At 32.8% G+C, this 24431-nt stretch overlaps 1 pseudogene; it reads right to left on the bottom strand.

The window, feature by feature from the left end:
- Nucleotides 1-1612: 1612 nt before the first annotated feature.
- On the bottom strand, nt 1613-9656 carry LOC134277461 (glycoprotein-N-acetylgalactosamine 3-beta-galactosyltransferase 1-like; annotated as a pseudogene).
- Between the last annotated feature and the right edge of the window lie 14775 nt (nt 9657-24431).

Below are 24431 nucleotides of genomic sequence, written 5' to 3'. Positions count from 1 at the left end.
AATGATGTTGATTAATTTTTATGTTTCAAAATTTTGCAAATTACCACTGCTTTGTTTACATTTTCTTATTGGTAATTTATTTTTAAGAAAATATTTTTGCGAATGCAATGAACTCGCAAATTTGTTAAAAATTTATCTACAGAAAAATTTCCAGATTTACGGTACCTTATTAAAGTGATTTTGAAGTCTCATTGAGTTTGAGGTAACAATGTATGACTGTATAAAGATATATCAGACAAAGACAGGTAGATAAATGTAAATATATACCTATGTACAGAAAAGTATGGTGAGCTTGTCTATTTATGAAATACCAAAAGCATATTCTGGGAATGTTGGGGCATGAGTCATACATTCAAAAGTGACTGCAACTCAACAAGATACAAAAAAATAAGCTCTTTATAAGCAAACCTCCAGAAAAAGAGTCTAAAAATCAGAGTGAGGGATCCTATGGTGTGGTAGGGAATTCATACAAGCGTGTGACTAGATTAATTTTAGTATATATAATGCTGCTACAAGTGAACCTTTAGAGAGCTGGAGTGATCTGCCCATTGATATAAAATACATATCACAGTAAATAACACAATTAATATTTGAAATGGATTAAAAATTCTTAACATTATGTATGCCTAAGGATAAAGTAGCTCAAAACATAATTTGCATGTACAGTCATTTTGAAAGTTAAGAAAATAACGGTGATTTCACTTTGACTGTTTTTTTAACAGTTTTCTCCTACGGCAGGTGAAAATGAACCAGATCAGTAGGAACACCTTTAGGTGATACAGATTTCTCAAATTTAGAGGCATGTTTCATAAGTGTTTAGAACTTCCTTAAAAGCCACTTAAAACCTTCACATTTATGGTTTGCCAATATTAAGGGCCCCAGGCACTTACTCAAAAAATATTGCATTCACTAAAAAAAATCTGAAGTACATGTATATAAACAATGTAATACATATTTATACAATTGTAGGAATAAAAAAAATGTAATCTACAAAACAGAGACCATTATAAATAGACAAGTAGAGTTAAAATTTATATAATATAAAGCACCAATATCTATGTTTAAACATATAGACTTAGTAAACCATGCATTTGTATAAAATTAAAAAAAGTACATTGTACTTACATTTCTTAAATTTTCATTTAAAGTTTCTCATATCAAATTCCAAAATACTTTTAAATTCAAAAATAGCCTTTGAATTTCCTTGCATCCTTGCATTAAAAAAGGGAAAAAAAACCCAATACAAGTAAATCTTGATAAAAATATACTAGGACTACCATGAATATACCCTGCAATATTTCCTTGTTTTAAAAAAATTAATATTTCTGGCATGTGATATCTCTAATGACCAAGTACCTTCACTGCTGAAAGGATATTGATACTGTAAACTTTTATAGAAAAAAAACATTTTAATTGAGGCCATATGATACAAACTTTTTTCATAATAGAAATTTTCGAGAAAATCTACAATTCTGAATGTTTAAGAGATTTGTAATATTTATCATTTACAACTAGTATATAAAGTCAAAAATTATATACCAAAACCATGCATCCAATTTATTGTTTGTATCATCTGACCTTTGCTTAGGTTATAAAACGTTTTTAAAAAAATCTACTCAAATCTTGAATATCTAAATAGATGATGCCAGATAAATTTGGGAGTGAGCAGCACTATTCATTTGGGGCCTTATCAGGAATAACAGCTTCTTTGTTTGTGAAAATTTCCTTGTCCTTTGCGACTTGGAATGTCGGCCATAGATTATTCAGTGTGATACAATAAAAATTCCATTAGGTACATTTCCTCTGGAGTAACATAGTGGAAAGACACGGTGAACTCACTACAACAATCAGGGCCCTGGATAAAGAAAGAAAATCTCTTAACGTATATTTTTCCGAAAATAAACTTATATACATGTATAGGGAAACCTTTACCAGTAAGATATTTTTCACATGAAACTAATTTTTATGTTTCAAATAAAGGGGGATGACTATTTTTTTAATTTTACAATTGGCAGTGATCAATTAATCAACATACCTTGCCATATAATTTTTTTAAAAAAACTTTTCTCAATTAATAATGAGATCTTCAATACCTACAATACTGTAAAAACATAAAACATATAATCTGATGATAACCACATAATTAAAATTGGCAAAAAAAAAATAGTTTTGTATTTACCGTGTTGTAGGGCCTTGAGACGTAGTAAATCTCCCCTCCTTTATGTCCATAGAAAGCCCTCTCAAAGCCAAAAGGATGGAATGCTTGTCGTCCCTGGAGTATCAACAGTGGAATAAATTTTTACGCCGAGGTTTCCAAAACACCTCCCTATATCTAAATCCTCGTCCTTCCCCGAGATCTCACATTTCCCGGACACTTGAAAACCTTCCTCGTTAATCATATCCAGGGCCTTTCTATTTATAGCATATCCCGCACCTCCCCGAAAATATCCCTGCTTTGTCAACAGTCTAAACTGGTGCCCCAGATAAACTGGTACATGAGATTCATGCTTGGCCAAAAAGAGGTGTAAATTTTCCATGATGATAAATACGTCATCGTCACATTTGAAAAACCAATCATAATCATTTCTATAAGTTTTGTACAGAGCTATGAGTGTTTTTACAGTTTTGTCTGTGAGGTAGCTTCTTCCCTCTTTTACATCCACTTGCATGGTGTACAAAGTAGAGCTAGGTCGGGAGTCACAAAAATTAGTTTCGTACATCGGGCTCCCCATGTGTTGTTCACGGCTACAGCCTTTGTCTGCATGTTAGCTGGCACTGTCATGGTGTAGCAGAGAATTCTCAACTTTCTGGCTTTCTCATCAAGATAGGACTTTTCTCTGTCAAGATCTTGGAAGTACAGAAGTGTTCATATCATTTATTATACATATTTAAAAATACTCACAAAAAGTTGAAAGATCTTCAAAAAAAGAGACTAACTTAAAATTTCTAGATTAGTGTACTTTGAATTCATTTAAAGTTCCATGCAAGGTTTGATTGCTATATATGATTGTGAAAATTGGCATCTTAAGAGCTAGTTTCACTTTATGCATAGAATATCAATTACAAAATTTTTATCTGAGAATCTAGCTATTTGAAAACAAGCTTTATGAAAATGCAATGTTCTTAAATATTGCAGAAAACTGGCTTATTTGACTGCCCACAGCATAGATTCAAAATACAAGCACAGCATAGCCTTCAATCCAAAAATTAAAACATGCATATGTTTCATGATCTTCAGAAACAATTAAATCTTTTGTTTTGTGTTTTCATATTTTAGATCAGAGGTTGTGTTCTATATGAAATTATGGAAAAAATAGGCCCATGGTTCACATTGCTCACCTGAGTAACTTTAACCATGCTGATCTTCACCAGATTTTCCCCCTTTTAATACCTATTGTTGACAATCTTAAGCCCAGGTATAAAGATTTGAACAATTTAGAAAGTATACTACCCCAGAATGCTTCCACATGATGTTTCAGCTTTTCTTGCCCAATGGTTCTTGAGAAGTTTTTAAAGAGATTTTTCTATACATTGATGTAACACTTGGATTACTTATTGTGGCTCCGTCCTAACCATGGGGTCATGAATTGAACAATTTAGAATCTACACTACCCCAGGATGCTTCCAAATAAGTTTCAGTTTTTCTGTCCCAGTGGTTTTTGAGAAGTAGATTTTTGAATGACCCACTCTATTTTCATCTTTTTTTATCATTTCCCCTTGTGAAGGGGCTAGGACCTTTATTTCAAAACATTTAAACTTCCCTTTACCCTTGATGCTTTGTACCAAGTTTAGTTAAAATTGGACCAGTGTTTCTCAAGGACAGATGATACAAACAAATTTTTTCTTTGAAAAAGATTTATTATCATGTCACAAGTTTAGAAAAATGGATGATTCTTAGAATTTTTTCTCCGAAGAACTGGAAAATGAAATAGACTTAGAAAATATTAGTAATATTTCAATGAAAAACAAATATACATAAATCACATTCAGTAAAGGTTTACAGGTGAAAATAAATTTCAGAATATGTTATCTTGGTGCTAAAAGTGTAATATAAACTTTAGAAAAATATACCAAGCCAGGTGAATTTTAGGAGGAAATTTAAATGTTAAAAAATTAACAATATTACAAAGGCTGATTTTAACCATTTAGCTTTTCCTAATAAAATTCACCTGGCTTGTTATATTTTTCTTAAGTTTATATTACACTTTTAGCGCCATGTTAACATATTCTTAAATTTGTTTTCACCTGTAAACCTTTACTGAATATGAATTAGGGAATAACTATCTTCTAATTTGGTATTTGCGACCGTTAATGCTGATTTAACAGTCGCAAACTGAGTTTTACCGGCGACGCGTAAGCGGAGCCGGTAAAACGGGTATTTGCGACCGTTAAATCAGCATTAACGGTCGCAAATACCAAATTTGAAGATCAGTTATTCCCATTCTAATGCAGTCCATGCATTTTGTTTGTTGTTTATGTCTTATTTTGATGAATTTCGTTACATGAAATACGTCACGGAGCATTGTGTTTTGCATCGCTCTATTATGACGTCACAATGAAAAAGCTTTCTGTCTCATTAATGCTCGTTTTACTGCTTCAAACATCATGCATTAGCCAATGAAAAAGTGTTTTACAAAACAATTGCATTAGAATTGTCTATATTTGTTTTTTCATTGAAATATTAATAATATTTTCTAAGTCTTTTTCATATTCCAGTTCTTAGGAGAAAAAATTCGAAGATCCATCCACTTTTCTAAACTTGTGACATGACATTCAATCTTTTTCAAAGAAAAAAATTGTTTGTATCATCTGTCCTTAAGAAGAATTTGAAAATGTGAAAAGTTTACAGACGGACTGACAGAGAGACAGCTAGGCGGAGGACAGACAACAAGTGATCAGAAAAGCTCAGGTGAGCTTAAAATGGTTCAACTTTTGGCCAGAAAGTGCCCTACGTGGCCCTTGCTCTTTGATTGCATGGGGTCTCTATGTACACTTATTTGCTATAAATTTACTTACATATTTTATCTCTCTGCTTTATATTAAGGAAAAATCTCTTCACAATTTCCAAGTATTCTAAAAAAAAAGATCATGATCATTAGCAAAATACACAAGAAATCCTCAAAAAGTGAAGAAAATTATCACTGTTTAATTATGCATGTACAATGTATAAACATTTTAAAATAAAGCTCGAAGACGGAATTAACTATATATACATTGTAATTATATCTCAACCACTAATCTCATTAAGTTGTGAGCTGTTGAAAATTAATAACTTCAACTTACATTACCTTCATATATTGTAAAATTTCATTTGAATGCATGTAAATTTGAAATAGTGTTCATCTTACTAGTGCTAAAAATCCTAAGCTTATCCGTATAAAAATGAAATTTATACTTTTTATGGCCTTTGTAAACCAAGTGCAATCAAATTTAACAGCAACAGTGTAAAAGTTTCAAAACTGGTTGTTTGACATGATGTTAGCTTTACATTGTAACCACTGAACTCTTTGATAAGAAAAATGCATTCGAACTAGTCTTGAATTTGGCCTAGGTGATCTAAATATCATAATTACTTTTGCCATGACTTCTGAAATCTTTACATTATAAAACATCCTACATTTATCTTAGAGAGTTCTCCAGTGCTACCAATTAAGTGAATATGTGGAAAGAGGAGCACATTCTCATCATGGTAGAATAACACAGGCTGCTATAAAGAGACAGAATTCTACTAAGGAGAGAGTGAAGTCACACAAAGAGGTATATAGAGGTATATTGGAGCTTACACTGTATAAAAGGGTTCTATAAAAGTACAGTCAAATTTGGTTATACTGAACAGGGATTTACCATAATCCTTTGTATATCGCAGTCAGCATAAACATGGACATGTATTTTTAAGAAATTTGCATCCTCTATAAAATGAATTATTACCTATTATATGAACATTTTTTTTTCTCAATTGAAAATATATTAGACCAGAAAATACAATTTGTACCGTTAATATCGCTATGCCCAGGTCAAAACATGAGACCCCTGCAAAAAATACTTAATTGTTTTCTTGATTAACTGAAATTTATTATGAATTATTTACATCGGCTGAATATTTTCTCCTTTATTTCATAAGAAAACCCATTGCGTTAATCACTGAATGAACTACAGTCGGCATGTCGCCTGTACAGATTTCTTGATCAGTGGCTGTTCCATCAATGAAACGTATAAAGACGTTCGCATCATTAATACAATAATTAATCTTTTTAATCCTACTTTAAATGATTATTTAAACATGTAGATATAAATATAAACAATAAAATGGTTTCTTTGTTTGTTATTACTGGAATTAACGGAAGCAGCTATTGCAGAAAAAAATACATAACCCACTTACGCCGTGGGTTATGTATTTTTTCTGCAACAGCTGCTTCCGTTAATTCCAGTAATAACAAAGAAAGCATTTTATTGTTTATAAGAATTGTCGGTCATATCACTCAAGAAAGTCAAGATGCCATTTCAAAAATAAATCTGGACCATCAAAGATACTGCAATCAGGGGTGACAAAATTACTACAATCATAGACTGAATGGTAAGAAATGGGTGGTTTACCCACATATGGCTTATTGAAAACTGCAAAGTCTTAAGTAACTATTCTAGCGGACATATGCAATGCCAATTATGAAACTCTATACATCTTACTAAGAGGATTTTTTTTAGTGTTACAGTATAGTGTATTGTTGTAATTAATCAACAGAAATATTTTGTAAGTATTACAACTGTGTATATTTTTTGTGTGAAATTACAACTAAGAATCCATAATTAAAGAGGCAAAAATTGAGTAAACCTCATTGAAACGTTAAAATCAACATACATGAAGCCTAGTGTAATTTTTAGGGAGTCTAGGGGAAAGTGGGCCATTAATTATGTAATTTATTTGTAATGGGAATTTGATAATATTTCATTAAATTCTAGAGAGTGTCTGTCAATTTATTTCATATTTCTATTTTTTTACAGGGTGTTTTTAGCTCTACTGGTCAGAGACCAGAAGAGCTTATGCGACAGTAATGCGTCCGTTGTCCATCCGTCCGTCCGTCGGTCGGTCTGTCTGTCTGTTTGTCTGTCTGTGTGTAAATAATTTTCAAAATGCTACTCCTCCTGCAGTTTTAGTCTGACTTCAATATAACTTGACACACAAGTAGACTACACTGAGATACATAATTCTGTGCATCGGTTTTTGATTTCAATGAACGGTGTTGCTGTGGTTACTAAAAATAGAATTTCTGTAAAATAGAACCAAACTTAGGAGTGCACTTTTGAAAAATTGATTACAGACAGATGGGACAGCTAGATAGACAGATGGATCAACTCACCATCGCATAAGCTCTTCTAGTCTCTGTCCAGTAGAGCTAAAAATGCCATCTATAATTCACTGATTAGATTTTCAGCATAAGCCCCTGTTATTGCTGTTAAATTTTTAGAAGTAGATATTGTTGGAATTAACACATTATATAAACACATAAAATAATAAGCAAACTCAAAATTTAGCAGCAAGCATTGTCTTAAACTGATTATAGCAATTTTAAAATAGGCCACTAGAGTTTTATAAGCAAGTACAAGTTAATCATACCTTAGAAAGTGTAAAAATTAGCCAAATTAGCTAAAACATAACTTCACTTGGAATTAAAGTAAGTACTTTTACAGATTTTTAAGTTCTTGTCATATTGGGTATTTTACAATAGAGTCTACACATACTAAACTTGCATGAACTTTAAAGAGCTACGCTGAATAATGCATGCAGGAGTTATTGTGTTACCAATGTTTTGGTCAATGATAAATATATACTGAACATGCTGAATGGTATACCATTATCTTTGATAATCAGATCATGTGTGTTCCTAATTCAAATTAAATACAGTTGAACTTTGGTGTCTTGAAAAATTGATCTTGCATGAATGTCCATGGATACATGATAAAGAAATTGAAGTTTGACCCATTTAAAAAAAAATATGTTGTAATGTCTTTATCTTGAGGTCTCAAAAATCTCAATTTTCCCAGATAACATCCAGTTCAAGATATCAATGTTTGACTGTATTTTGATAAGGAAGGGGAAGCCAGAGTGGGTCAGAGAATATTTGACATGTCCATTTCAACTAGCATTTTTCATCAAATATTAACACAATGCAAACTATTAAAATATTATAGGATTAAACGTTCTTTTTGAAAAATTTATCGATGTGTAAACTCTTGACATTTTACTCACAAACTAAATAAAAGTGCGAAGCACTTTTATGTTAAGTTTGTGAGTAATATGTCAAGAGTTTACACATCGATAAATTTTTCAAAATGAACATTTAATTCTTATAATTCCAATATCAAATTCTTAAAAATATTCAAATTATTTCTCTTTGAGGCCTCCATACAATCCGTTATTTTGGACGGCGTAGGAATACATTTTACCGTAAAGGAACGTAATCGAGATGAATATTTCGATAGAGTTCAACTTAAATTGTCAAAACAATCGATAAATAAACTTATAGCAACTAATCGAATGTTGTTTAAGTCAACAAATATCGTAATTACGAGTTTACTTCAGAATAGTTCGTCTTTGACCATGGCCATGTTGACATAAACAACAACTCTCATAGCGAAACTTGCAGACCGACGTCGCCTTCAATTTGCACTTGTTTATTCAAATATTGAGGAACAAAATAGAAAGTAAATATGAATTTGATGCTAATAGGACAAGAGTTTGAGGTACGTTTCTTTTCCCTGTCAAAACGATACAGACTGAGCTTATTTTCTACGTATGAACGTTGAGACAGCGATTTTTAAAATTCACACTCGTGATCGGACAGTGATATAAACATTTTCACGGCGTCCATCAGTTAGGCAGTCTAGTATGTTGCCAGTTTTGTTTAAGCCCTAATTAAATTTAAAGTTTCTTGTATTCATTATTTAGCCAGCTTTCATTGTTTATACGATAACCTAGTAGTGTCATCAAGAAAGTAGTTCTGATTGAAAGAATTTATCGATGTGTAAAAATTTTCTGGAACGTGTTCTCGTCCAATCAAAACACAGGAAATCAATAGATAAAATGAAGATTGGAATTATATGCCATTACACTATCCATGAAAGAAAAGTATCATCAATATTTAGAATAACTACTTACTAAAGGTTTCTTTGTTATCTTCTTCTAGAAAACCTGTAATTTATTCAAATAAACAAACTTCATCACAAATAATTTGTATAATAAACAGTTGAATGCAATATATTTAACTCTAAATTAGGAGAATATCTGATTTGAGGGCTAATTTTTCCCCTCATTTAAAAAAAAAAATGGTTTTTGTTTTGGTGGTGTAAACCAAATCTGAAGCCTAAAAACTTCAAATTATTTAAAAAAAAATGATTTCTCCAGGCAACATATTCAATTAGAGTAGTGTACACATAATATAAGTGCATGTAAACAATGAAATATGCAGCCCCAAAACTGCAAAAGGATGTAATACCTGAATAACACTTAAACATACAATCTTCTGATCTTAAGTGACTAATTTACACCTACCTTTGTATATAAGGAAGATAAAAATGAATGAGGCTAGCAGGCCTCCTATTTTTGACTGTGGTAAGTCACGAAGAGGGTTTTTGCACCTTATCATCATTCTAAAAATGAAGAAAAAAAAATTCATTAAACATTTTGTCTTCAGGTATACATTGCACACTCACTACCACTCTGTCCAAAATATAAAATCTTCACTGTCCTGAGCCTTATTTTTCTTACATGTTGTATTCATAGTATAAATTTGCATGAGGGAAATATGAGGATTTATTCAGCAAAGACATATCATGCTCCCTGACTGAGGGTTTTGCCAAAGTTGAATATGATATTTATTGGCTGAATAAATCTTCATGTTTCCTCAATATTCATGCAATAAATTATTTATTATACTGAAACAAACAAAACATAAAAAAATATTGTTGAAAAATGCACTAGGCATCCGAGGAGGTTGAATATGATGAAAGGCATGCTGAGAACAGGGAAATATTATACAATTATGGACTCTTTTGGTATTGAATATGGTTTGTTATTCACCAGAAAAATATTCATATTGACCGAGGCGAAGCCGAGGTCAATATGGATATTTTTCTGGTAAATAACAAACCATATTCAACACCAAAAGAGTCCATAATTGTTTTATTATATAGTCCGAATTCGAATAGATAAGACATTGAATGCACTTTAATTTACGAACTTCCATTGTTGAAAATAAAAAAAAGTCTCCATATTACTGTTTCTAACCTCCGTGTTTTCCTTTCTGAGTTTCGCTATGCGTAACCCAGTCTAAATGTCAAAAAATAATCCTGAAATAGGTTTGAATAGTTGTTTTCCTGCACAGATACGTAGCTCGCTGTGGCCGTTGCAACAATCGTTTAAAACGTTGTTTGATATTTTGATTGTGACGTCACAATGCCGTTGCACGCGCATTGCTCCTCTGGTGAATACGGCCTAAAATCTGGTGAATATGTAGTGTTATGAACTGTTTGCATTTGTATAGATTATATAGGGAATATAAATAGACTATATAATAAAAAGTTTTATGGCCAGGTTATGTGATAATCTAGAATCAAATCAATCTTAATTATAAATAAATAAACAACTTGCTTAAGGCAATTGAAATATATTTTTAAATGTTATAAACAAGCGTTTATTGTCTTACAACATAAATGCACATATCATTTCCATTATCTATGTCATACAGGTATCTACATTTTAGTCAGCAAATGATAAGAATGAATACAAAAAGTCAAATTGAATTCCCTGATGGAAGAAGATGGTGCAATCAGGTTTGCATAAAAATCGGAAAAATATAATTCCTTCTCTTTTATTAAAGTAATTCTAAAGACCTTAATTTTGAATCCTTATATTTATTTTCAAGATTGTTGTTTTTTTTTTTTAGCCCTGGCAGAAATACTAAAAGGCACTTCAAAACAACAGGGAAAAATTTGTTTTCGAACCCGAGCATAAACTGTATGACATTTAGGCATTCAGCAGACGACAGTTATGTTCCTATTCATTACTCTAAATGAACATTGATTCCAGTATGGCCTGCCAATAAACAATAAACTTCATCGTATGAATCTGAGTACAATTTGTAGCCACAGGGGAATGGAAGTGATTTCAGTAAAGATGAACAGACAAGGACAACTCAAGGATACACTGATAGAGCATGCTGGCTTCAGTGCCATTATGACCAGATAAATGGTCATTTTTCATTACTGATAATTGACAGCATACAATGCACTGTGACTCCCTTTCTTTCAGTTTGTTATCGTAAAATGCAAGATATTGGTTAATTACGATCATAAACGGTTTCTTAGAAATGTTACAGTATGGATTCAGAAAAGAGATGGAAGAAATTTATGCTACTTTGATTGCGAAGGAATTATTAATGAACAATTGAAATATGATTAATTTGAAATGTAATTTGATGTTTTTTTGCACATCCTTGGTTTGATATTGAATATTTTTGGTAATCTCCATATCCTTCTCCTTTTGTTATTTAATATCTCAAATGGAAATTTAAAAGTTTTATTTGATGAAAAGGTATATTTTTCAGATATAATTTGACATTTTGAAATATTTTGGTAAAATTATAAGGTTGATAGATAGTAACCATTCTCTACCAGGTACTTTGTATTGTGGCGGCAGAAAGACGACACAATTGAATTGAAATCTCCTGAGTGCAAATTCAAACATTATTGCAGTAATTGGGTTCAATATCCTCAGAAAGGTGCATTTGGTAGAGATATTTATTACTTTGTTTAAAAGGAAATCGGAATGAGCAATTTATCTGTACCTTCCATAATGGTTTTGATCTAACATTACAAGTCAAATTTAAATTATTCAATCTTTGTTACATATCAAAACAGGTTGTTGCTGTTAGGTGTTTCAATAGGAACGTGAAAACTGTGAGGTAAAAAAAGATTGGCATGTAGGAAAGTCATTTTTTGAATCTCTTTTTCTGAAACTGAACATGTTAAGTATGAAGCTATTTTATCTTTAGACTGTCAAAATTAAAAGATTGATCAAGTCAAAATTTCTACAAGACAACAGGTCAAGGCTGCCTAGTCCTAGAGTTAGGGCGTTTGATTTATTATCGAGCGAGAAGATTTGATTTTTGTTTGCAACACCTAGTCAAATTGAAAAGCTTAACTCGGGCAATGTGTGTTCTTTTCGAAGCACAGGCATTAACATGTGAAATATAGAGGGTTTTTTTTTCTTCAAATGAGCCATACAGCTAAACACGATTCATAAAATTAAAGAATATGACCACCATATTTCTTTGGTTTTTCGCTATATCTGAGGGTCCCTATATATAGAGCTGCTCATCATTCACTGCTCAGTGTAACCAATTGTCACTGATATAGACGGACGTGTGCTATACAACACTAGGTAGAGACAAAAACAATCGCTGCACTTCTAATGCAGGAGAGCAAGTTACCAAAGAGACGTTCAACAGTTGCAATGTACAGTGCAGTATTCAAACAAATACAAGTACAGTGAAAACTGTCTAATCCGACACCTGAATAATCCGACACACTGTGCATTCCGACGTTTAATTTCTTTCCCATTTTAGTATTTACTTTGTTTTTAACACTGTGCAATTCGACACCCGTCTATTCCGACACAAAATTTGTCTCCCAGTGCATGTCAGATTAGACAGGTTTCACTGTACATGCAACTACGATAATCTATGTTAAGAAATTGAAGTAATGCAAGGTTTTTAGAACAAACACATAAAAAAAAATAACACAAACAGTCTCTCCATGTCGTTACCGTGACAACAAATCAGTCAGTTGTCACGAATGCGAAGAGCACCTATATAAATCCCGGTAATGATATCATAGATATTAACATTGAAAATGGCGCATTCCTATTGACGAATCGTTTTAAGATTAAAAACGAGTTCCCGTGTCACGTTAGAACTCTTTGCTCAATGACAGTTAGTACAGAGTCTAGGTATTAAATTTAATTCATTCAACCCTATATTGTGATTTTGCTGCATGAATGACAAATTGTAACGAAAAACTCGTGAATAATTATTTAACAAACGGTAATTGATATATCTTAATTTTTAGATAGGATTTAGAGAAAGAATTACTAGTATTTTGTGATCAATGTGCCACTGAGCCACATCTCTTTGGTAAAACTAAATATTTCAATATTCACTTTCTAAGACTTACATTTAAAATTTAAGATACAATATTTTAAAATTCTAGAAAGAAATCAATCATTTCTCATTTAATATCAATAATTTGGTTTTCTCAAGGAAACAATTCTAACATAACTTCAAGGAAACAATTCTTACATAACTTTCTAGTATAAATAATCTCCAACCATATTGATAATCGATTTCGTTGCACATTTTGCCTTTAAATTAGAAAATAAATTATCTTTCAGGCATGTGTTTGTGTCGTAAATATACTGAAAGGAAAAAGAAACGCAGGGTAGCATAAATTTCGATAAAAATTTGACCACATGACCGAAAATTACGAAAATTGGTCAGAAGGGCAATTTAGTTACTGTGCATCACAATCAGTATTCAGAATCACTCAACCGTAAAATTTATGACGTCACGTAGGGAAAACGCTAAAAAGCCCAAAACACGTGCAATTTGATAACGACGAGTTTGTCAACAAATCTTGTTGCATTATTTGATGCATATGAGGTATGCACGTCGTTTTTCAGTATTAAGAGACATTGTGAATTGATTGCAATCTTGGCACAGTTTACGGAAGTTCAATGGGGTCTTATTTTCGAATTGCCTAATTAATGAAAAAGGCAACAATGGTTAACTAGGCAGTTTCTTGTAAATTTTCCCCCATAAAACTTGTTACCCGTTGTCAGAGAGGGTCTGGAGTGGTTTTCAGTCAACCGTGACGATGACGTTTACGGGAAGCAGAGCCATGTTACGAGCGGGTTATTCGTTCTGCCATCTCTTAAATCGCCACCTTACTACCACAAAAACAGCCATTTATAGAGTAGATGATTATAATGATTACATTCATACGAAATTTGAAAGAAAACAATTCCGCAATTTGGTTTTTTGAGCCAGTCAACTTACAGCTGTTTTCCTCTCATTGGCGCATGTGCACGCCATTGGACTTAATTTTTTGCGTGGTTACCCATGCTAGATATAGCCAGGGTTTGAAAAATAAACACTCTGACGAAATTTCATGCAAAGGAGAAATAAGACTCTGACAAATGCGCGAGATAGACATTGAAGATAATGGGAGTTTTCGATTTTCACTTTTAGGGGGTATCGTCATTTGAGCTTCAATAACTCATGAATAATAAGACAAAATCATATGAGAATTTGGTTATATCTTTTTGAAAGATTATTTTAAAAGGTAGATAGGAAAACTAAAAAGTATTTTGAGAAAAACAAATTTAATTCACCTCAAAAGTTTACCCTGCGTTTCCCGGAAATAGTGACATTAAAATATTAATCTTTATTGGTTGTTTTCTACTCTATTTATGTCTAAATTTTGCAAATTTGTATTTTATACCTAAAATTTATTAGTTACAACTTTACAATAAACCTCCAGAGTTGGCTGAAAAACCATTTTGTCCGATAAAGCATTGATTTTTGCATGAATTTAGGCCGATAAGTCCTTCAGGGCATGCCTGTCCCTAAATAAAATTGTGATATTTTGATAGGTTATAGGTTATGATTGATGTAAGGAATGATTTAAGATAGGATTTATCAGAACCTCAGTGTTCTCCCTTGATTTCATTTAGGCCTATATAATTTGCACACATAAATGACATGTTTTATTTACAAAAGCCTATTAGGATCAATCGAAAGAGAAAAAAAAATTGAAATGCGTAATAACGCGAATAAGGCGTTATTACGCCTTTTCATTTAAAAGGCGTTATTACGCCTTTTCATTCAAAAGGCGTTATTACGCCTTTCTAAAAGGCGTTATTACGCCTTTTATTTTCAATATATTTAACCAAACCGAGGGGGTGGTGCAGAAGTCGTACCTTTGGGATATGAATTTCACAATTAGATATAGGATTAATTTCTCAAAAAAAATAATTTAAACAGATAGCAATTAGATTTCCAGGGAAAAAAATTGAAGCTACAAGATACATCTATATACATATCCCAGATCTTCACAAGTAGAGTTTTGCCTTCTCTTAATACGAATGTAAACAGTTGTCAGTGAGATGTGCAGGAATATAGAGAATTGCATAAATAAAGATGGTTTTAATTAGATCTTTCATTTATATTTATTAAAATAAAATAAAGCCTTTCCATTCTTTTTAGGTAAACTTTTTCTCTTTGACAACTATTTTCAGTACCAATTCGGCAAACACTTCATTTTGGGTATATCACTAAAGGTGGGGGACCAACCAGGATTTCGATTAACATCTTCTATCGTATAAGTAAGGTTAGGGAAAAAAGTGGGGGAGGGCAGCCCCCCCCCCCCCCCCCGGTGTCCTCTGTTGCTACGCCCCTGTATATCCACGGATACAGGGACGTAGCAACAGGGGGGTCCGGGGGCCTGCCCCCCACTTTTTCCCCCATCATTACCTTTACTATAGAAAATGTTCATTGAAGGGATAGTTGCCACCCCCACCCCCCCCCCCCCCACTTTTGACCATAGTATGGAATTGAAAGTAACTTGGCTTTGAAAAAGTTGGCCACTGATAGGATTTTAGAGTTTAGGCAACTCTAAATTCCTCCCCCTCCTTTTTTTTAACTGGAAAATAATTTTCTCTGGTTGCCCCCCCCCCCTTCAAAAACAATGCTACGTGCCTGGGATAAATAGCCTAGACATAAAAAATAGAATTTCAGAGACATAGACATTACCATTATGCACAATGAGAAGTAAAGACAAATGTCTATGGTAGGCCAAATTCACAAAAATGAGCTAATCATAGTTTCACAATCGATAAACAAGGTTTCTCGGTTGTAAAAGGACTGTAAACTATAGTTAACAACGTTAATCTATATTTTACATCTGTAAACCATAGTTAACCCGATGATCTATGTTTCACAAGCGTAAACTATACTAAACACCGAAAACAATCATTTTCGATTGTGAAACATAGATTATCTGATAAACATGGTTTCACGATTTGTAAACTATATTTACATACTGTTGACTACAGTTAACTATCTGATAAATATACATGTAGTTTCACGATTTTGAAACTATGATTAACAACTCTAAACTATAGTTAACGATTGTAAACTATAGTTTACAAACGTGATTCTATGTTTATCAACAAAATCTATTGTTTACGCTTTATTCAGACATATAAACTTAGATTAGCATTGAAACTAGTTAACAACCATTAAATATAGTTTTACAGAAGAAAACTATACTGAACGAATCGTTAACTATACTTAACGAATCGTTAACTATAGTTTACGGTTTGTAAACTATAGTTTACAGTCGATAAACTTAGTTTATCAATTGTGAACTAGGTATCTCATTTTTGTGAATTTGGCGTGCCATATATATCAATTATACATTTGGAAATAACAAATCAGAAAATCAGTGAAAGGGTTTCTTCTACCTCTATTCACTGAAATAAAGATTTAGGAAAAAAATTGTTAAATATATTCAGCTTAATGTCATTAATCGGAACGGAAATGGGCTTTATAGACATTTTTATAATGAAGTGATCCTTAACACACTTTTATTGGAAAAAGGCACAAACATTGCCCTCTAATTTTTTTACGTGCCAAAAACATGAAAAACAGTTTCAGATAAATTAATTTTAAGCTACATACATTACACAAAGAAATCCAAGAAAAAAAAGAAAGATCTCGTTTATCAATTAACCTAAATAACACATTGATCAATATTTAAAGTTTTTTCTTTATTATAAAAAAAATTAGTCGCTTCAATATTGATATACATGTAATACACCCCAACTGATTCATGTGCGTCAGTCAATTTTCAAACAAGAATAACTTCAAAATTGTTTTGAAGCGTCTTTCTAAAAGGACTATTAAATAGAGAAAAACGAGATATCTTTAAAATTTAATTTTTATTCAGAATGTGTCCGGCTATCAAATTTCTTTTAAAAAAATTTGACCATAATTAGGGCTCTTAATTTTCTCAATTACGACAGTCATATAAATGTTAATCTAAAAAAAATTAAATTGCATGTGAATACAATTTTATATTTTTTTCCTAAAAGCTGACGAGAAAGACATTTTTCTTTAATGAAATATTCTAGTTTCATTTTTAACATGTTAATAACTATAATTCAGTATTAGTTACATAATAATTAAGTTAAATTGACCTTATTATTATCCTACCTTTTTGCACTAAAACTTATATTTGAAAGAAATTCATTAATAATAATTTTCTTCGAATGAAAATAAAAAAAAGAACACCATCCAGTGTTATCTTCATAAACAAACGAAGAGAAAACCGCTTTCAGACAGTCGGCAGGGTAGAGCAGAGAAGAAAGAGATGTCAGTTCAATGCCAATATCGGAGCAGACAATACTGACTACATTGAAGCTATAGGCGCACAAAGAACTTGGAACCATGAAAGAGAATATGGTTTGATATTTGCAGACCTTTGCTTCTTACCGTAGGAGGAATCATCTTTCATTTTAATTAAACGGGATCACAAGGCCACATGGAGATCCCCTGGCTCTGGGGCCATAAAACTGAGATTAGCCCTCTTTGGTCTAAGTCTCTTTTTTCTACTATTAATCCCTTTTGAAAAATGAGACTGAGATCAAGAGTGAGCTGGTCTTGAGCAGTTTTATAGTCCCAGCGCCTGTGACCATTTTACGGACTACGGGGAATCAGAATGTTCATATTTGCATCAACAAGAAATTTCGTGAGCATGGAAAGAAATCAGGGTGATGAGGGAGCAGACTCATCTACGGACACCGACAGTCAGACTACACCTCAAAATGCTTTACAACACGACAACCATGAGAACATGGTAGAGCGAAAGTGGCTTCAAAGAACAAAGTGAGTGAAGACAGCATTCCATCTCAGCTTGTCCAACAGATTCCAGCTACTACAAAACCAACTAGAAATCAATGATACCAACATCGAGACCCGATGACATCAAGGAAAAATGTCGAGTCACATATGCACGTGAAGAAGTCCAAGGGTGAAGAAAGGCTCAACACATAAAGTGGATCTCTGTTAGTTCCATGAGGAAACTGAATGTAAGGAAGGAAAGAAACAGCACTGAATACTAGTACTAGCCGGGCAAGAGTAGCAGAGGCAAAAGCTCAAGAGGACTACACAGCCACAGATAAAGAAGTTAAGAAAACCATCAGGAAAGATAAACAACGGGATCACATTGACAAATTGGCCAGCAATCTTAAAATAGCATACAAGGAAACATGAGAGAACTGAATATGGTCACAAAAAAGATTTTCACGAAGTTCCAATAGACATGCAAACCAGCAAAGGACAAGCTCGGGAACCCTATTACAACAAAAGATGAAAAAATGAATAGGTGGCTAGAACACTATAGAGAGCTATTCTAAATAAAAAGACCAACACCAGGAGCTCTTCCACTTCTGTGACAAGACAACAAAGACAAAGATCAGGAGAGTAATAACAACACTAAGAATGAAAAAACGACTGGGCCTGAATGGATACCAGCGAAAACTCGCATCAAAGCTCATACAAAGACAGCTGCTAACATTTAAAACAACCTCTTCAAGAAAATCTGAGAGAATGAAAACACTCCAAAGGCATAATTATTAAGCTCCCAATTTAAAGAAGGAAGATCAAAGGGACTGCAGTAACTACCGGGGAATTATGCTCCTGGCAGTGCCTGCCGAGGTCCTCAACAGAATCCTTCTCGAGAAGTTGAAAGATCGAGGCAGTGAATCTAAAGCTCAGTGTTAAGAGACTAGATTTAGACGCAACAGATTATGTTCTGATCAGGAAGCCATTTGGCGCATTATCATGGAATATTCAATATTTACATTCACTGAATATTGTTTTCCTTTAGGCCTACTTCTTATGAAGACCATTGGCATAAAAATCATGGCTGTTTCATCAGTTATAAATACAATAACATATTCATCTTAAATGCAATATTTAAACAAATTTAATTTTACTTTCAATGATTTTTAATACATATATAAATATAAAAAATGAAAAAATACAACGCAGGTTACTAGTATGTCTTTTTTTCTGCAACAGCTGCGACATTAGTTCCGTACTAACAACCAAAGAAAGCATTTAATTATTTAAACCACCACTGGAGTGTAATTCTCCCTTTTATACCGAGCGTTCGACAGCATGAGCCAAGATATATTTACTGTGGAATACTATATTTTACTGAGGCAATTTGGACTATACCTAAGAAGCTTGTCTCCCTGATTCATAACACCTATGAAAGCATGAAAAGCATGGTTGCATATCCTGGGTATATGACCGAGAATGTTTTGGTCAAGACAGGAGTTTGACAAGCATGCCACATTTGCTTTCACCATCCCACCTTCTCTTAGATATTGACTGGATCATGAAGACTGCCATATCAGACAGAAACAATGGTATATAAGGGATGCACCTGGCTGATGCAATCTCGATTTTGTCAATGACCTGGCTCTCCTTCCGAACACCAAAGTCAGATGCTTTATCAGCCTGCCTATATTTGTAATCATATGAAGTAGAATTTATGCAAATTCTTATGCATGAAAAGAAAAAAAAATTGCTGTGGCCTTCAACTCGACATTCAGATACATGTATATAGACACCGTATTGTCAATTAGCAATTGTAATTTCCATTCTTATGTCGATACGATATATCCTTGTGAGCTTGAGATAAAAGATACCATAGAGTCTGACACACATGATCCATATCTTAAAACTAATATCTTCCTTGAAAAGGACGTCAGTGGTAATCAAATAACCAAGCTATATGATAAACATGATTACTAATTTTTCTACCGTCAACTTTCCCTGATTATGCAACAATATACCTTCATCATCACCTGCAAACGGTGTTTATATGTATCTCAGTTGATTCGATACCAAGAGCATGCCCTACGTATGAAAAATTTCTAAAACGATGTAAATCATTGACAAACAAGTTGATGATATAAAAATATCAGCATTCTCGTTTAAAGTCATCATTTCGTAACTTCTATGATGTATACAATTACTTGTCAGCAAAGACAATTTACCACTGAATTAAATGCTGACTGACGTTTTTCATACTTATTGTTAGTCCATCATTAATACACTAAATTGACGACGGATTTATCCGTTATTTGAAGAATGTGACCAGTCGGCAGGGGATGATCACTCCTTCATGGCACCTGATCCCACCTCTGATGTTTTGGAGATCCGTGTTTGCTCTGCTCCTATTTTGTATTTTTTTATGGACTTTTGATCTTGAATATTGTTCGTTATCTCATATGTTTCATGCAGGACAAAACAACTTAGCCGGCAACAACAATTAAAATCCGAGTTCCATAACAAAGTAAAATATTATTTATTTAGTATAAATTACAATTTGGAAACATAGTGTCATTAGATATACACCTATGATACATTTGTTTTTATTATGGTTCTCTTAAGATTAAGTAATCATCAGCTTACTTCACTGCTTGACATTGACTGATTGATTGTCCATATCTTTATCCACATAAGGATTGTAATCGCTGTGTACATAAAGACCACAGGGAGCGGATACGCCATGCTGTGGTGTGATCAGCAGGGATAAAAATAACCGTCAATGTCTAGAAGGTGGACGTCGTTACACTGAAGCCTGGCGTTGCAAACGATGATGTGACCAAGAATATCAGTAGCAAAAAAGTTCTCGCGTATAATAGTATTCCATAAGATTATATAGAGCAATAACCACAATTCGTGAAAATTTTGTCCCGCTTATCAAGTGTCAATGACTATCTCGCGAAAATAAGGTGTCGCGAAAATTTAGTGATCTACAGAGCAAGCCGCCCAGGGCTCCGACTTGAGTAGGAGAACCGATGTTTTCCTGATTATTCACCACAACCACGGCGTGTTTGTAGAAATCCGATGTGCATATATCTCTATTGATGTTCTCTGTAACATAATATGGCGTCTTGTACAGTTGCCTACCCGAATCGTCTCTCTGTATGTCCAAAATCTTCTTTCCCATTTTGCTGTACCTTGTTAGCTCTGCATCTTTTTCGTCACTCGTGCAGTCCAACCAGAACATATCCATTTAATGAAGTTTACTTTTCAAGTTGTTTTTAATATATACATGTTCTAAAATCCTGCATGGAGTTTCTTCATAGTTGTAATGATTTATTCAATATGCTATAAGTTATAATATAGGATTAAAATAAACAAGTTGTACAATATATATGTGGTTTTTGGAGACCAGGTATTTCAACAATTTGGCTCCCTTATTAGCAGAATTATTTTTATATTCATATGAAGCAGAATTTATGCAAAATCTCACGCGTGAAAAGAAGAAAACACTTGCTGTGGCCTTCAACTCACATTTAGATATATCGACAACGTATTATAAATTAACAATCATTATGGTTATTTCCATTCCTACGTCGATACGATATATCCTAGTGACCTTGAGATAAAAAATAGCACAGAGTCTGACACTTCTGTTTCATACTTAGATATTTTTACTTGAAAAAGACCTAATGGTAATCTAACAACCAATCTATATGATAAACGTGATTACTTTAACTTTTCTATAGTCAACGTCCCTTACTTATGCAGCAATATACCTTCATCACCTGCATACGGAGTATATATATCTCAGTTGATTCGATATGCAAGAGTATGCTCTACGTATGAACAATTTTTAAAAAGAGGTAAATTATTGACAAACAAGTTAATGAAACAAGAATTTCAGCAGTCTCGTTTAAAGTCATCATTTCGTAAGTTCTATTGTCGATACAATGACCTTGTCAGCAAATACAATTTATCATTGAGTCAAATGCTGACTGACGTTTTTCATACCTATTGTAAGTCCATTATCTATACACTGAATTGACGACGGATGTTTCCATTATTTCCTGATCATGACAAGGAACACACTGCGGGTAAGACCGGTCAGCAGGGGATGCTCACTCCTCCATTGCACCTGATCCCACCTCTGATGTTTCGGGAGTCCGTGTTGCTCAGCTCTAATTTTGCATTGTTTTATGGATTTAAAGAGATTGAAAACTGTTGTTATCTCCATATCCTTCTTGTACACGGATATCCCCCAATTCCAGATCATGAGAAGGAGCACACGACGGGTGTGAGAGGTCGGCACGGTATACTCAATCCTCATGGCACCTTATACCACCTCGATGTTTCGGAGGTCTGTGTTTGATTAGCACCTATTTTATTTTCATGTTAAAAGGACTTTTGACTTCGAATATTAATGCTGTTCTTTATCTGCACATACGTATTTCAGTAAAATGTTTGGTAAAGCTTAAATTAGTTATAATTATTTTGTTTAAAAGAATGCATTCAATAACATCAAAATTGTTCAAAAGAGGTGGTCAAAATATAATTGAAATTAGTTGCTATTGTAAATTAATCATATTTTAAAATTTGTTTTAAGTTGATGTTGAGTTTTCATTTAAACTTTATATACAAGGAGAGATATGTAATAAAACATTTTTTTTCAAAAAGCGAATAATTTTCCCGAATGAAGATTTATAACTAAAAGTAAATCCATTTCTGCAAACCACAGGATATTAAAGTACATGAATTGAAAAAAGGAAGTATTTAGTATAACATTATATGTATAAGGGTGTTGACTTGAAATTGCAGACGACTTGTTCAATTCATTTGTAATTGGGAAAACTTTTCGTTTTATATATCTTCCAAAATTAAATTAGAAAAAGATGAAACGTTGATTCCAGTTTTCTTTTCAAAGTTTTTTTAATTAATGCGAACAATTACTTAGAATGAGCTAATCTATTGACCAACAAATTCAGAAAAGAGGATATGAACAGTATCGATAAGAGTCATCATTTAGCAAGTTCTGTGGTCAATAAAATAACCTTGTAGGCAAATACAAATGTTTCATTAATTAACCGAATCACGACATGTGTTTTTGTACGATAGTTGCTAGGCCATTTTATACACAGTGATTGGTCAACTGTATGGCAATTTGTTATCGTCTGTATGTATAGAAAGTTAATTTATATATAAATATTAAAAATTTCTATATTTGCCACGTTTTCGTCAATAGGTAACCATTGCATGTTAAATTATTTTCTATTAATTAAAAATTCGTCCCGAGTCACATAACATTTAGATTGTCGAAAAACAAATAATCATTCCAAGACGTCACCTCTATTCACATCTTTCAGAAGGGTAGTAGTGTATTTGGGGCAAATTCAGTGATAATAAAGAACTTACCACGGAATATTAAACATGTTAAAGGCATTTAAACTTGAAAACAGGACAAAGATGTTGTATTTTAAGTTGGCCATTTAATCTACAGTCATAAAAAATAAAACAGGAAGTAATATATTTTGTTCGAAAATGGCAAATGGAATTATGTAGTCTTAAAAAATGTGAGTAAACATATTTATCTCTGCTACTGATGAATTAATATTGTAATAAATTCCAATTTTAGCAAAATTGCCAGATGGGTAGAGAAAGGATCACTAATGAACGGTCTAGAAATCGATTTTACGTGTTCTTGCACATATCACGGAACACAAGCAATATAATGAAAAAAGTCTTGCATTCTAGTCTCATTGTTCCATCCGTACATGATGACGATTTTGATGTCAATGCTAAAGTTTTTGAGTTATCACCACCACTTAATTATGTTCCGAAAAAACACTTCTTGATAATGGATTGATATTTATTTATAATAAATCTTAAGTGGCCAAGGGGTGTACAGTATTATTCACATACCGCTTTCAGCTCTAGAACTATTTAATGTGAATCTTTCACTTGGTCGGTAGATACCGTGTATATAATAAAATATACAAGACAAGTCTTGTTGACATTCTCGTGTGATTTTGATTATTTTCACTTTCCTTTATACCTCAACCATCGATTGCACTCAATTTTTGTCTAGAAAATCCTTTGTTTCTGTCTCACATGTTACAAGTGTTGAAAACATCGCTTTAATAACTTTAAATTCTCTTTTAATGCTCTGTCACAAAGTCTTTAAACCATATTGTTGCCAGTGAAGACTGTCTAAAGAAAAAAAAAGTTTAATTAATGAATAAGAGCATTTCTAATTTTTGGGTTTCATGATGTGATCAATCAAGTGATAATTTGCATATACACCGAAGTAGATTTATATAGAGATAAAGTATTTTTACTATTTAATTGTAATTTTATATCGGACAATGACAATGTGGAAATGTAAATATTTTGAAAAATAGCGTTCATGAAAGCAATTTAAAATTTGAAAGGGGTTCTTAAGGTCCCCCTTAATATGGAAAAATTAAAACTCAATAATTT

Source organism: Saccostrea cucullata, unplaced genomic scaffold (assembly GCF_032062105.1).
Source record: "Saccostrea cucullata isolate Sc308-1 unplaced genomic scaffold, CSIRO_AGI_Scuc_v1 ctg6485, whole genome shotgun sequence".
Taxonomy (NCBI): domain Eukaryota; kingdom Metazoa; phylum Mollusca; class Bivalvia; order Ostreida; family Ostreidae; genus Saccostrea; species Saccostrea cuccullata.
Note: the sequence above shows the minus strand (reverse complement) of the source record. Positions and strands in the feature narration are given on the sequence as shown.